The sequence below is a fragment of the Larus michahellis genome, chromosome 2 (genome assembly GCF_964199755.1).
Source record: "Larus michahellis chromosome 2, bLarMic1.1, whole genome shotgun sequence".
Lineage (NCBI taxonomy): Eukaryota > Metazoa > Chordata > Aves > Charadriiformes > Laridae > Larus > Larus michahellis.
Genome location: NC_133897.1, coordinates 447,700 through 463,301, shown reverse-complemented (window position 1 = coordinate 463,301; position 15,602 = coordinate 447,700).

Genomic DNA, 15,602 nt, shown 5'->3' with positions numbered 1-15,602 from the left:
AAGCTGACGGGAGATCCTTGGATGGCGATATCCCCTTTCCCCAGGGCATCACCTCCCGGGATCCATGGCTTTGATGGCACAAGACATCTCCTGTCATAAAATCGGGAGGAATCCGCTAATGGCAGCGCGAGCGGCAGCATCCTTCCTGCTGAGGTGGAGCAGAGAGAGAGCGGCTGTGATTCCGAGGGGCTGGGGGGCTCCAGGAATTCATTGCTTCCCCTCCCAAGCTCCTGTGTCCCAGGTGCCTCCGTGTCGGGAGGAGCGGCTGGTTCCTGGGGTGCTGGGCCGCCTCCTCCAGCCCCGCGTGAAGCCCGGGTTCAGGCCAGCGACCGGGAGCCCCGGCGTTGGGCCCAAGGGGGCGATTCTCTCCCCGGCCTCCTTCATCCTGATCTGCATTCTTCATCGCTGCTCTCGGCTTATCGTTGGACTGCAGCGATGCAGATTGATGAGATGTGCGATACGGGAGCTCGAGGCTCCAGGCAGCGCAATTGTCATGTTAGCGTTAGCAGGAGGCATGGCAAACATAAAATTTATTTTCCGTGCGCAGCTGTCTCGCAGAACTCAAGAGCAGAACTCGTCCTGCGATCACAGGGAGCACAGTCTTTAATGACCTGCAAATAGCACCGAGAGAGCTGAAAAGTGGGGCTGCCAAACAGAGCTCTCGCATGCACAGCAGAATTTAAAAATAGGCTGCTGCTGGCGTTCTCGCTTCCCCGCCGTTCCTGGAAGCCCACGGGGAGGACGGCTCTCCGGCAGAGGAGACGCAGTCCCCTGACGTAACTTGCCTCGGCATCGACGCCGCAGAGCGGAAAGTTGCGGATTCAGTCATTTTACACCAGAGTGTCCCCGGTTGATCATTGCCTGCATCTTTTCCAGCCCCGGGGCTGCGGTGGGTGCCGACTCCTCTCTCCTCTCCCCGGAGCACTGCAGCGGGGGCACCGGGCAGACCCCCTCCTCGCCCGTGGTGCTGCCATCCCGGCAGGACCGTGGAGGCCCTTTGGCTCAGCATCCTCAGCGCCTCCAGCGCAGCTCGGCGCCTGTGGGAGTGGAGACGCGGGAGAGACGAACGCCTCCGCAGATGGAAATGCTCCTCAGCAGCTCCCAGCAGCAGCGAGAGGTGTCAGCCCCAGTCAAAGACGTGGGGAAGGCGGTTGGGCCAGAAACAAGAGCTGGGGGGTGGGGGTGCGGGGACCGGGGGTGCTGAGCTGCAGCGTCACGAGGCGAGGATGAGCTCTGCGTTTACAAAGAGCCACAGAGAACCCGGCCACCCTGTCCCCGTCAGCACCGAGGGGTCTGCGGCAAGGCCCTGAGAAGCCACCCCCGTAGCCCGGTGGCACAGCACTGTCCCTCGTGGGGGAGGGACACGGAGGGTCCTCCTGAGGGGCTGGAGGGGATGGGCAGGGGGTCCCGGCAGCAGGGCTGGCAGCACCCCCGGGTGCAGAGGCTGCCGGGGAGCAGGTCGCGCTGCTCCATCTGCCCGGGGCACGGGGCTGAGGGGAGTCAGGGAGGCGACGGAGGCAAGAAGGTGGTGGGGAAGGGCTGCACCTTCCCTGGGTCACCAAGAAAGCGCTGGGCAAAGCCAGGGTCTCTGCCTGGGGGTGTCCCGTGGACACTCACAAGGGGTGAGGCTGGGGCCCGGTGGCCACAGAGGGGACCTCGGTGCTGGCCAGAGACCAGCCTGGAGGGAGGGAGGGGGCCGGGCACGGAGCTGGTCGGAGAGGGAGGCTGGCCTGGGTGTCGCCACCCGAGTGATAACAGCCATTCCCCGATTTTCTGTCCCCCGATGTTTTTCAGAGCTGCTGCTCCCACCCGCCTGCCCGCAGTACCCGGCACTGGGACGAGGCAGCGCTGCGGACCTGCCCGGCCACGCTCGCCGCGGTCATTGAGTGGCCCAGGACCTGCAGCGGCCACAGAGCCCGTCTGTCCTCAGTCACTGGTGACCGCAGCCGACACGTGGGGTCACCGCTCCAGTGACAGAAAAGGGACAGAGAGCAGTTAGCCCAGACGTGAGGGAGGACAGGGATGGGGATGTGCGCTCGCAGCAGGGGGAAGTCGGGCCCGCGTTACTCCGAGCTGAAGAAATCACTAAAGAAAAGGCCAGGCTTTGAGGGCAGCAGAGCACCCGCTGAGGAAGACAAGAAAAAACACAGCAAAGAATCGAAATGTATTATTAGCTGCTAGAAAATTATTTATATAAGCTGCAGGTAGCAGAGGGGGATGACCGCGGGTTCTTCTCGGGGACAAACAAGCCCTGGATGCCGGAGCTCGGAGGCGTTTCTGACGATCCGTTATGGGGAGACATGGGTTCACCAAACCAGCCCAGGGCCGTTCTGCCTGGCGAGAGCAGTGGGGTCCTGGGGACCCCCTCTCGCCTCCTGAGGACCCCCTCTCGCCTCCTGGAGACCCCCTCTCGCTTCCTGAGGACCCCCTCTCGCCTCCTGGGGACCCCCTCTCGCCTCCTGGAGACCCCCTCTCGCCTCCCCGCCGGCACAGGGCCAGCAGCCGGGGAGCAGAGCCCCAGGAGCTGGAGCTGGGCTCCCTTCCCGGCCCTGGAGAGCTGCGGGACGGCCCGTGCTGGGTGCTCTGCCAGCTGAACAGTGTTAACGTTCCTCGTGGGAAGGAGAATCTGCCCGTCGGTCAGCGGTGCTGGCGGTGTCCCCTCTCGGTGGGATTTGGTGACCGGGCTGTGTGACTGGCAGAGCTGGTGACGCTGGCAGGGCTTTGCTAACCCGACACACCTATAGGACAAGGAACCAAGGTTTACTTGCCCCTTGGCTACGGGACACCAGCAGCAGAAAAACAAATGGGGATCTTTTCCTCGTGTGCAATAACCTTCAAATACCACCTGCGGTTCCCGTCCTGCAGGCGCGGGGTGAGGCTGGACCTACGCAGGGACTGCTGGAGTGGGAGCCCGAGGCCAGACAGGCAACACAACATGAGGCTTAAACACGGTCTGAAGAGGAAAAAGATAACAGCAAATAACGATGATAAAAATCTCATAATCTTGGTAGTGCCATTTAATACTTTCCAAAGTTATGCCCTTTACTTTGGGATTCCGTGGCAGAGTTTTGAGGACAAAGTTTTTAGCCTGAGTGAGAGCTGGCAGGACTCTACGGAGTGGGCTGTGTGTCACCCAGGAAGGGACAGTGAACGGGGAGCGGGAGAAGGACAGTGAATGGGGAGCGGGAGAAGGGGCAGTGAATGGGGAGCGGGAGAAGGGGCGGTGAATGGGGAGCGGGAGAAGGGGCAGTGAATGGGGAGCGGGAGAAGGGGCAGTGAACGGGGAGCGGGAGAAGGGGCAGTGAATGGGGAGCGGGAGAAGGGGCAGTGAACGGGGAGCGGGAGAAGGGGCAGTGAATGGGGAGCGGGAGAAGGGGCAGTGAATAGGGAGCGGGAGAAGGACAGTGAATGGGGAGCGGGAGAAGGGGCAGTGAACGGGGAGCGGGAGAAGGGGCAGTGAATAGGGAGCGGGAGAAGGACAGTGAATGGGGAGCGGGAGAAGGGGCAGTGAATAGGGAGCGGGAGAAGGGGCAGTGAATGGGGAGCGGGAGAAGGACAGTGAATGGGGAGCGGGAGAAGGGGCAGTGAATAGGGAGCGGGAGAAGGGGCAGTGAATGGGGAGCGGGAGAAGGACAGTGAATGGGGAGCGGGAGAAGGGACAGTGAATGGGGAGCGGGAGAAGGGACAGTGAATGGGGAGCGGGAGAAGGGGCAGTGAACGGGGAGCGGGAGAAGGGGCAGTGAATAGGGAGCGGGAGAAGGACAGTGAATGGGGAGCGGGAGAAGGGGCAGTGAATGGGGAGCGGGAGAAGGGGCAGTGAACGGGGAGCGGGAGAAGGGGCAGTGAATGGGGAGCGGGAGAAGGGACAGTGAATGGGGAGCGGGAGAAGGGGCGGTGAACGGGGAGCGGGAGCTGCTGGAGAAGCGGGCGCTGGGAGAGGGAGAGCGATGCAGAGTGAGTCATGTCCCCGCACACAGCGTTTGGAAGAGTCTCTGGGAGCTGGAAGGTGGGAAGAAATGAGTTGAGCTTGGCGCACATGTCGGGGGGAGTGAAAGGAAGGATTTAGCAGCCGTGGTTCGGGTAAAGGCCCGGGTCAAGGCTGCAGCTTCGGGGACCCACGGGAGGCGAGGCCGAGGCAGCCTCCAGGGCCGGGGCGGAGGCTGCTGCAAAGGTGGAGGAGAAGATCCCAGGGGTGTAAGAGTGCGGGATGCCAGGATGCAAAAGAAGCAGCGGATTTAAAAATACATATACCGTGTAGGGAGCAGAAACAGGATTTATAACTTCCAGGATGTAGAAAATAAGCCATGTCTGAACAGAATCGTTTGAGTGGTTATGGCAGTTCGAATTTAATGCTTTTTATCCAGCGGTTAATCACCCTCACCGATAAAATTTGGTGTCTGATTTTCAATGTGGATTTGTCTGGCTTCAGCTTCCAGAGATTGAGTCTTTTTATATCTTTCCCGGCTCGATTAAAGAGCCATTTAATATTTCCCTGTGAAAGTACTTCCACAGTGTAATCAAGTCACCCCTCAATCTTCTTTTGGATAAGCCGAACAGATTGTGCTCTTTAAATCTTCTGCAGCAAGGCACTCGCTCTAACCCTCACATCATTCTGCGTGGGTCTGTTCAGAATCTCTTTGATTTTTCAATATTCTTCTAAAATGTTGTTAATATAACGCCATGCCGGGTTCTGGAGCGCTGCTGGGCTCCAGTGAGGTGCGGAGGCGAGCTCCCCCCTGCCCTGCCTGGGGCTCCCCGTGCCCCTCGGGGACCACTGCGCCAGGCTGGGGGCACCCCTCCACCGCCGCCTTGTGCCGCTCGCCTGACTATGTGCCGCGGAGGTGGAAAATGGGCCAAAAGCGCTCACTCTTGCCTTGCTTCTGTCTTGGGGTAGGGCAGGGCGACGGCGCACAGCCCGTCAACGCCTCTGGCACAGCGCGGGGCCAGATGTGGCGGCTGCACCATGGGCACAGGCCCCTCACCGCGCAGTGCGGCGTCGTGTGCCAGCACCGGTGCGTGAGCCAGGGCTCCGCTCCCCGAGCCCGTCCTGCCACCGCGCTGCCTCTGCTCCTGCTACGGAGCCCAACGGTGCGGACGGGCACAAACCAGAACGTAGGAAGTTCCACCTCAACACGAGGAGGAACTTCTTTCCCCTAAGGGTGGCAGAGCCCTGGCACAGGCTGCCCAGAGAGGTGGGGGAGTCTCCGTCCCTGGAGACATCCCAACCCCGCCTGGACGCGTCCCTGTGCCACCTGCTGTGGGTGACCCTGCTCTGGCCGGGGGTGGGACGGGATGGGCTCCAGGGGTCCCTCCAGCCCCGGCCAGTCTGTGGTTCTGTGACTGTGATGGGGCAGAGCTGCTCGCAGGCTGCGGGGCATCACCGGTCCTGGCACGCGGTGCTGCTCTGGATGCCGCCCGTTTTGGGGAGGTCAGCCAGGAGACAGAAAACCAGAGGAGCAAGGCGCTCTCTGGGGTCAGCAGGGATGGACGGGACCCCAAAGGGTGCTGTGACCCCTTCCCACAGCTCTGCCTTCTCCCGGGGCTGGGGACGTGCCGTGGGGCTGCACCGGTGCCCTCCTCCATGGCAAGGGCTGACGTCCGCGCTCTCCGTACACCCCCAGTCTGCTGGGAAAATGGCTGCCCGCCCCCTGGCCGTCCTGCTCATCCCACGGCTGCCCGCTTTCCTTAAAGTCCTTTGGGAGCCAAAGCAGACTTCACCCTTCCACCGCCTTACCCACACGCAACCTCCCTGTTCTCTCTTCAGGCTCTCTGTAAGGTCAGGACCTCCCTGCCCAACAGCCGGCCCCGCCATCCCCACGGGGATCGCGCCCACACGCCGGCAGCAGCTCCACTCGCCGCGGCTCCTACTCGTTTGCTCCTCGCAGCTGCTGGACGTACAGGAATTCCCAGGAGCTCCCTGGAGCCCGTTATGGATGGCACGGCTCGCGGGACCCTCCGCCACCCGGGTGCCCTCCGGGTACCGAGGCAGCTGCGGGTGAAAGCTCTCGGTCCCTCGGGCGGTGCGTCCTGGGCTCCCTGCGGCTCGGCTCGGCGCTCCCCTGCTGTCCTCGGCCACCGCCTTTCCGAGCAGACCCTCTGCTGTGGCCCTGCAGGGGGGGTCCCTGTGGGGTAACGCCCCACCGTTGCCCCGCAGTGGGTGCCGATGCAGAAAATGGGTGTAGCTGCTCTGCGGCAGCCCTGTCCTCTCGGTTTACCTTCCGTGCCCGGGCACCCCTTGGCCCCGCAGCCTTCTGGCAGGCGTCCTGCTCCCGATGCCTCTGAAGAAAGATTTATTGTTGGCGCTAATCCCTTTGTTGGTTGTTCCTCCGCGCGGCCTCACCGCCTTGTGGTGTTTGTGCGTTCAATCTGCCGGGGTTTACGGTGACCTCCGTTTCCTCCTTCGCTCACAATTTCACCGTTCCAGAGATGCCTCGGGGTTTCACCCCGCTGCTGGGCCGGGCCAGCTCCCTCCCTCCTCGCCAGCCCTCCCGGTCTCCTCCTAGGGCTCACTGGTCCCAGGGCGGCAACTCCACCTGCTGGAAAGGCTTTAATTGTCCTCGCTGCCATTTTTGGCTTCTTTTTAGCAGCCTCACGCGTGCTTGCACAGTTCACCCCCCATGGACTGGCGGTCTCCCGCCAAGGAGAGGGGTGGCAGGGGGATGCTGACCCCGCGGGAGAGGGCCCGGCTGCGGGGCACTGGTGGGACCGGGACACGCTGCCCCGTAGCCGTGCACCGCAGAGGCCGGGTCCCCCCGACCCCCTGCGCCGCAGCTGAGGAGAAGGCACCGGGGTGCTGCAGACCCTGATTTGTGGCCAGGAGCAGGACGCGTGCCAGCGGGCCACCGACACCCACGGGGTGTCTTGGGACGGCCGACCACTCAGAGGGAGGTGATGTTAAAAGCCGCAGACGAGGGAGGGAAAGCAAACCATGGTTCACCTCTTCTCTAACCCAAGCGCCAGCCTCGTCTGCTCGCCCCGCCAGGCCCGCGGCCACCTCCTGCACTTCAGCCATCAGCAAATCGTTAGCGCGGCGAGGGGCAGGTGCTACTTCCCACCCGCGAGGCTCCGTGCGGGTCTCGGCGTCAAACAGCCTCATGCGCTCAACTGCGTGTTTTGGATTTAGCGACTCGCCTGACAGCCGTACTCTGCGCAGATACAGATGGGATTAATACGTGCAGCTACCTCCAAGCTCCGGAGTAAGATCAAAGAGCTGCAGCTGTTCTGGGGAAAAGCTCTTGGCCTGATCCTCAGCCCAAAGAGGAGAGGTATTGTGACACGAAGGTGACACCTCTTTGTTAAACACCTCCCTCTCCACCACGCTACCGCCACTGCCTGCCTGCTTTGTGGCAGGAGCCGCAGCAGAGGAACGTCCCCATGGGTTTTGGAGAAGGAGCCGCTACGAGGAGGTCGGGGCAGCTCGGGCTGTCCCAGGGCTGTGGCCGCAGGGAGGGGACGAGGTCTCCTGCTCCTGCCTTGGCTCCGGGTGCGTCCCAGCGGTGCCCTGCACAAACCAGCTCTCCCGAGCAGAGACGTCCCCATGGAAAATAAACCACCTCCGGGTCCCAAGCGCACCAGGCAGCCTCAAAGCCCAGAGGAGCCCACCGGGGACCCGCACCTGAAGCCAACGCGGGGCCAGGACACCCATTTACGCTCAGCCCTGGCCTTCGCCCCCGCCTCAGCTCTGGCGGGGGGTGCTGCTCTCCAGCCTTGGGTGCACCTCGGGGGCTGTTGCCAGCGGCTTCTCTCCAGCCCTGTCTCCTTTTGCTCTGGCCTGGACCCCCTGGAAGGGCCCCGCGCTGCTCCATCCCCTCATCCATCCCCTCCTGCCCGTTACTGCAGCAGGCGCGGGGCTGGAAAAGGCTCCGCCGTGCCTGCTGGGCGGCCAGCAGACGACTGTCTTCTGCCAGGGCCACCTCCCAGCGCGAGATCTGGCAGCTTCCCCGCTGCCAGCCGGGTTGGGAGGAGCGCAGCCCGTCCCCTGCTCCCGGCCCTTCTGGGACAATGTGCTCCGGGAGCTCCAGGGCGGTGGGGACCCTCCCGCTGCCCCACACAGGCTGCGGCGCTGGCTGGTGGCCATGTAGGTCCATGGCCATGGCCCGGGGTCTCCATCACTGCGCAGGGAACTGCCATGCCATGAGCTGGGTCCGGCGCTGGACAAGCTGATGCCGAGCCTTTCCTTCTGCTGGGGTGGTTTCCAGGTGGTTCGGTCCATGGGCCATGGAGCGGCTGCTCCGGGGGTGGGAGCGGCGGGAGGAGGAGGAGGAGGAGGAGGAGGAGGAGGAGGAGGAGGAGGCGGCGGCATCGCTCCTCTTGGCAGCAGCGCTGGTTTGAGGCACTTGTGAAGGCAGCGTCAGATGGAAGCGCTGCAGATGGAGAGCGCCTCTGCGCTGAGAAAGTTGGGGTTCTGAGCATGAAATTCACCCTAAAAAAGCGCTTTCCGTTTCCCCATGGCCACTGTCCGCCGAAAGCGTCCAGCCGACCATCCTTGGGTGCATTTTTATTCCAGAAAGCCCCGGGCTCATCTCCCCCGCGAGCTCTCGCCTTCCTCCCCCACTTCCCCTGTTCTCAAGTCATGCGACGCGGCCTCTCGGTACATTTAAGTTCTCTCATGATTTTTTTCTTCCTTAGCTGTGAGAAGTACCAGCTCCATCTGTTTGCCTGCAATTAATGTGGGCTCCTCTCTCCCTGATCTCCTCTGCCTTTGCAGTAACTTTGGGCTCTGATTTCCCAGCCCCGGCAGCACCGTGGGAGCTGGTGCCGTACCTGCACCACAGTGCGGGGCGTCCTGCTCCGCAGGGGCTGCCGGTGGCAGGGTCCCCCCCAAGCCCCACAAGGGCTTGGGCCGGGGGATGCTCCCTCCTGGTGCCTCGTCCCATCCCTGTCCCCCATGTCCCGCCTGGCACCCGCCGGGCGGTGGGAGCAGCGGGGACACGTGGGGACCCCGGCACTGGGGGACACCAGAGGTCCAAAGGGGACCAGCCCAACCTCCTGCCCAGAAAATGTCTTCATAAACCAGCAAGGAGCTTTCTGTGTGTGTGCGGAGAGCAGGATGGTGCAAGGACGGGTGAAGCGGGGGCGATCGATGCCCACTCGCCAGAAGGCCACGTCAACCCGTCTCAGGCGGCTTCTCGGCCAGGCGAGGGGCTGGCCTGCTTTGAGCCACGCAGGGCAATTTCTCTTCTAACGCTTGGGGAAACTGCGCTTTTAGAAGACCCTGGTGCCTGAATTTGTGACAATATTCACTTTACAGCCAGCTCTGGGGCGCAGATGTCAAGGTCTCGGTGTTTCCAAGCTCCCCAGGTGCGGGGACGAGGAGGAGCGAGACCCGGGCACTTCCCCCAAGGTGCCAACAGGGTTGTTTCATACCACGAACGGCACATTCAGTATCGATTAGACAGTTTGCTGAGCAATATTCTCTCTCCCGTGCTGGCTGCCATCCCGAGCCCTCCTCGCCCCGGTGCCGGAGTCCTGAGCCCTTCCCTTCGTCCCGCAGCCGCAGCGCTCGCAGGGTCCCTCATGGGCTGTCCCTGCTGAGGGAATGGGCCGAGTATAATCCTGGCGTGTTTTGTATTGGTATCGGGATCAGTATTGGTTCTGTAGTGTTATTAATGGCAATTATCTAGCATTATTCTATTAAATCTGTTTAAATTTCAGCCCTCAGGTTTCCTTGGTTTTCCCCGGTTCCCCTTCCCGGGTCGGGAGGGGTCATCGGGTGAGAGAATGATTGTCTAAGTGACAATAAATCGTTGTGGTTCCTCAAACCGTGAGAGGGGGTGAAGGCGGGAGCGTGGGACCCTGCCTGAGGAGGGTCTGCAGCAGTGGCCGAGCATCCCTACGAGATCAGCAAAGCCCTCGGAGGCCGCGAGCTCCTGGCTCCTCAGAAGAACTCGAAAGCCTGGACTCGTTCCAGCTGGGGAAGGAGAGGATTGCTGTGGCTTTGCGTGTATTGAAATATGGAGGAAACGGATGAAAAGAGGGAGGGAATCGTTTAGAAAGGAAAAGGCATCATCTGCTGAAGCTCCAGAAAGGGAACTCAAAGTTTGATAATTTTCTAAGAATAACTGAGTACCAGAATGGAGCAAAAGTTGTCAGCTTGCGGTCACTGGCAGTTTGTGATACCACTAAATACGCCGCGGAGCCCGGTCAGGTAACGGAGCCGGGCCCAGGACAAGGGGGTGACTGAAAACGGCCTTTTGCAGCCTTTCCAGCACCTGCGTCTGGTTCCTTCTTCTTTTTCAGTCTTTTACAAAAAGTATCTTGCTAGTTTATTTTTAAAGTTAATGTATGTATGCGAATGTGCGTATCTGGGCCGAGGCGGGATGGGGAAGGTGGGAGACGCGCAGGGGCGAGTTCAGCGACAGCCAGGGGCTGAGCTGTCAACGTCGCGCGGTTCCCCGGCGGTTTCACGTGCGCTTTTCAGCTCAGCCCGGCAGAGCTGCTCAGGGAGCCGTCGTGGGGAGAAGGTCGGTGTCACACAAATGGGGTGTCCCAGCCGTGATGCCGCCCCTTGGCGCTTCTCTTCTCTTTGAGGTCCCGGGCAGGGGCAGCCGGTCCTGGAGCTGGGGTGCCGCGGAGGGAGGGAGAGGAGGGACGGGGGACCCGGGGACAGTGGCCGGGGCAGAGCCGGGCTGCCGGACACCAGGAGGTGGTGAAGCGCTGGAGGAGCCTGGAGCCGGGCCACCGACAGCACAGCCAGCGTCCTCTCTTGCGCCGAAGTGAGATTTCTCATTGTTGTCCAGCCAAACCCTGCCCGTCCCGAGAAGCTGCGTTTGGGCTCACACGCGTCGGGGCTGTTCTGGTGGTAAACGCGCCTAACCCACCACTCGCTCCACCTCTGGCTGCTTGCTCGTGTTCGCGCCGTTTCCACAGCAGCCGGCAGTTCTTGCTCTCCTGAAAGGAGGAACCCTTAGAGCGCGGTATTTCCTTCCCAAATGTGCTCGTCTGCCATAATTGCCGCTTCTGGAACCTTTCTGACGAGCTGCGCAGGCACAGATTTCTTCCGCCACGAGCTGAAAACCCTTTCCCTGCCCCGCGGTGCAGCGCCTCCCGTCCCTGCAGCCTCTCCATCCCTCGGAGCGTCGCCGGGAGCCGGGGGTGGTGCGTGGGTGCCGATCTCGCTGGTGCCGTGGCCGGGAGAAGGACCCACCGCCTGCGCCCTCCTCTTCACCGCAGCCTCCGCCAAACCCTGGGCGGCTGCGCTGGCCCCGCTCGGGGCAGGTTTTGCACCACCTTCGGTTACTGTGCGACCCCCGAATCCTTCTCTCATGTTTCCCTTCCCAGAGCAAGGACCTTGTGTCTTTAACTTGGGGCTACAGTTTCATAACCAGGGAGACGATTATTTCCGACTCTTGAAATACCCGTTATTTGAGCGGGACCAGCTTGCCCAGTTAGCTGGCTCTCTGCGCGTCTGCTCCCCAGCTGCTCTTTATCCACCTCTTTTTTGCGAAGCCCGCTGATTCTACGAGCAGTGATTTCCCGCTCGCCCCCAGACGATGTCTTACCAGACAAGGCTGAGGAGGTGAGCAGGAATTTGCTCTCCCGGCGTGTGCTGAGGGTGAAAATGCACCCTGCCGTAATGGAAACGGAGGACCAGCAGGCGAGAACGTGGGGATCTGGACGCGCCTCGATAACTGGGCTCTCCCAGTTGCCGTCACCAGCTCCAGGGCTCCTGCTCCAGCGGGGGCCGCTGTGTGCGGGTGTCCCGTGGTGCTCCTGCTCCTGCGTGGTGGACAATCCGGGACCCCCCTGCGCCGCCCCGTCCCCACGAGGTCTGGCCCCGCGGGGTCTGTCGCGGTGCCAGGGGACCTCGGTGGGGCAGGAGCCGGTGGCTGCCCCCTCCTCTCCAGCCCCACTCGTCCCCTCGTCCCCTCTGTCGTCTGTTCATGTTTTAAAGTGACACTGAAACGTGCAGACCAGCCGTGCGGGTGCTGGGCCGTCACTCGGCACAGTTAAACCCGGGTCCCTCGGTCCCTCCGCACCGTCCGTGGAGAGGTCCTGCCCTTGCGTCCCTCTGTCGGACCACCGAGGTGTCGGGGGCGTTTGCCAGCCCAGGCTGCCGCTGTGCCCTCGGCACCGTGTTGGCCGGTGCCAGGCGCCGCTCCAGGCTCGGACGGTGCCTCCACTGTGGGATGGTGGTGGGCGATCCCGACTCCCCTCCGCCGCCCGCCGCTGGGGGCTGGGGCTCGGGGGCTGGGTGCCCAGTGGCTGGGGTCTTGGTGGCCCAGGGCTCAGTGGCTGGCCCGCAGCGGGGGGGCGGTGGCCCTTCCCTGCCCTGGGGGGGGCTGCAGCAGCCTCTACCAAGGTGGGGGTCCCTCCTGCCCCACGCTGAGCTCCGGCAGCAGGTCCCTTCTCGGCCTCCACCGCCCTGGCTTGTTTCACACCACGAGCGTTGGCCAACGCCGGCTTCTCCCACGGGGCCGTCACGCTTGGCGTGAGAGTCACCCTGTCTCCGCCATCAGGTTCATCCCGTCTCCGCCATCAGGTTCACCCCATCTCCGCCATCAGATTCACCGCGTCTCTGCCATCAGATTCACTGTGTCTCTGCCATCAGGTTCACCCCGTCTCTGCCATCAGATTCACCCCATCTCCGCCATCAGATTCACCGCGTCTCTGCCATCAGATTCACCCCGTCTCTGCCATCAGGTTCACCCCGTCTCTGCCATCAGATTCACCCCGTCTCCGCCATCAGGTTCACTCTGTCTCCGCCATCAGATTCACCCCGTCTCCGCCATCAGGTTCACCGCGTCTCCGCCATCAGATTCACTCCGTCTCTGCCATCAGGTTCACCCCGTCTCCGCCATCAGGTTCACCCCGTCTCCGCCATCAGATTCACTCCGTCTCTGCCATCAGATTCACCCCGTCTCCGCCATCAGATTCACCGCGTCTCCGCCATCAGGTTCACACTGTCTCCGCCATCAGATTCACTCCGTCTCTGCCATCAGGTTCACCCCGTCTCCGCCGCCACACGGACTCGCCCCCTGCCAGTGGTGGGGGAGGCATCACCAGGGCGGTCGCCTGCTCTGCTGGCACCCAAAGCTGGGGGAGATGCGCCCACTGCATCCTCCGCTCCCGGTCCCAGCCTCCGCCTCCTCCCGCCCGGCTCTCTGGGGCCCTGGTCTTCAGTCCTGGCTTCAAGCAGTTTCTTGGTCCGGCGTTAGCTCCACCTGAGGTCTCCACCATGGGGACGCCGGTTCGGCCGGCTCTCCTCGCTCCTCCCTGGGCGCCCAGCAAATCGCCCCCTGCAAACAGCTCCTGCTTGGGCCAGGGCTCGTGTCCGGCTGCCGCGTCCTCGGCTGCTTTATTCAAAACAAGCAGAAAGCGCCAAGAGAAAGTATGAAGTTTAACTAGTTTCCTAAGCCACAGTCACGGCCTCAAAATAGCAACGGCACCTCTGCTGGTGACGAGGGGCGGGTGACGCAGGCTCCGTGTCGCGGGGACGGGTGTGAACCGTCCCGGGGAGGAACAGCATCTTCCCAGGCTGCTGCTTCTGCCATCGGGAGCCGGCAAACACCTGCCGGGCACCTCTCCCTGGGCGCTCCCCACGTCGCCTGGCCTGGGTCACGGCGGGAAACACATCCAGCGTGGTGGGAAGGACATCCAGCGTGGTGGGAAGGGCATCCAGCGTGGTGGGAAGGGCATCCAGCGTGGTGGGAAACGCATCCAGCGTGGTGGGAAACACATCCAGCGTGGTGAGAAACACATCCAGCGTGGTGGGAAGGGCATCCAGCGTGGTGGGAAGGGCATCCAGCGTGGTGGGAAACACATCCAGCGTGGTGGGAAGGGCATCCAGCGTGGTGCGAAACACATCCAGCGTGGAGGGAAACACATCTAGCGTGGTGGGAAGGGCATCCAGCGTGGTGGGAAACACATCCAGCGTGGAGGGAAACACATCTAGCGTGGTGGGAAGGGCATCCAGCGTGGTGGGAAACACATCCAGCGTAGTGGGAAGCACATCCAGAGTGACGGGATGCACGTCCAGTGTGGTGGGAAGAACATCCAGCAAGGTGGGAAGCGCATCCAGATTGGTGGGAAGCACATCCAATGTGGTGGGAAGCACATCCCTGACGCCACGAGGGTTTTGCTCAGTGCTGGCTCCAGCTGCCCCCCGTGCCCCGGGCGAGGTGGCCGAGTGCGGGCAGGGCACCGGGAAACCCCCCAGCCCTCCTGTCTCATGAATTTCCCATCCCTCCGCTGGGACAAAGCTTTCGGCATCTGGGCCTGTGGCGCTGCTGGGGGAGACGCTCCGGCTCCGGCAGGCGGTGGGGGTTTGAAGGAAGTTTGATTCTGCTGTTCAGTGATGACCCCCCCGCGCACCCACGGAGAGGCTGTGGGGGGCACAGCCCAAATACACCCCCCCATCCGGGAACCACAGCCCAGCCCATTGCCACCCACCCGGCGGAGAACAGCGGTGGGATGGTGGGGGGGACCTGGATTCGGGACGCCCTGTCCTGCCCCCCACCCCCCCCAGGCCATCCCAGGGAGACACAGCCTCCGGCCGGGGGTGACACCGTTGGGAGGGGACACCGGGACCAGCTCTGGGACGGGGGGTGCGGGGCTGGCTGCGGGTGACACATCGCTGTCGGCTGTAGTTTCTGTAACACGGGGGTTTATCAGTCGCCCCGTGACGAGCCACAGCTGCTCATGACGGGTCACGACAGGCCAGTCCTTGCCAGGGCTCTGCTCCCCCCGGCCTGGGCTGAATCCAGCCGCCTCTCGCTGAGCATCGCCCCTTCCCACCCAGCCCGTCCCCCGGAGGGTAAACGCTCCTTTTGCCCGTCCCGTCGCTTTCAGGGTTGCTGCGAGACGTTTTGAATAAAAGAGATTAAACTCTAACGGCACAAAACGTTTCTCGATGTCACGTGAATCTGGGCACAAGGACGTGGAAAACGGTGTGTGGGTACGAATGAAAACGGATGTAGGGGGTGATGCTGGTACCTGCCGCGGTAGCTGTTCCGGCACACCCAGCTGTGCCGGTCTCGGCACGGCTCACAGTGCCGGTGCTGTAGTCCCTGGGCTCGGTGGGACGTTGCCGGGGCGGGAGAGCTGCCCTCTGCTCGCCGAGGGGACGCAGACGCCGCTGGTGCTGCTCCTCTGCCAGCTCCCAACGCCGGGGCCGCAGCCACGTGTGGCGTCGGAGCCGGGGGCTGCGGTTAATGCTGCAGGGGGTGAGCTGAGCCCCCCCGGGCCGGGCAGCGGCAGCCTCGGTCCATACGGGAGGGAGGTGAGGAGCCTGTTTCAGCTGCGTCGGGGGCCTGGGGGACATTAAGCGTTCACGGTCACAACGCTGCACGCGGTGGCAGCGAGAGCAGGGGACTCCCACGGCCGGAGAGGGGACGTGGCTCTCGCGGGCTGCTGGGGAGGGGTCCCTCGGGCAGAGGCGCAGGCCTGGGCGTCCCCATGGGCGTCCGCGCTGGAGATGCCCCTGCGTCCGCTGAGGCTGCTGATAACACAAATTACAAGGTCTGAAAGGCGAGCGCTAATGAGCGGTTGGCACACGCCGGGGATGTTGCCGCTGGCTGGATCAGGCCCGAGGACGGGTGGCGGCACCTCCCCGGCACTGCAGTGCCGAGACCTGTCTCCACGCACGTCCGCAGCACCACAGC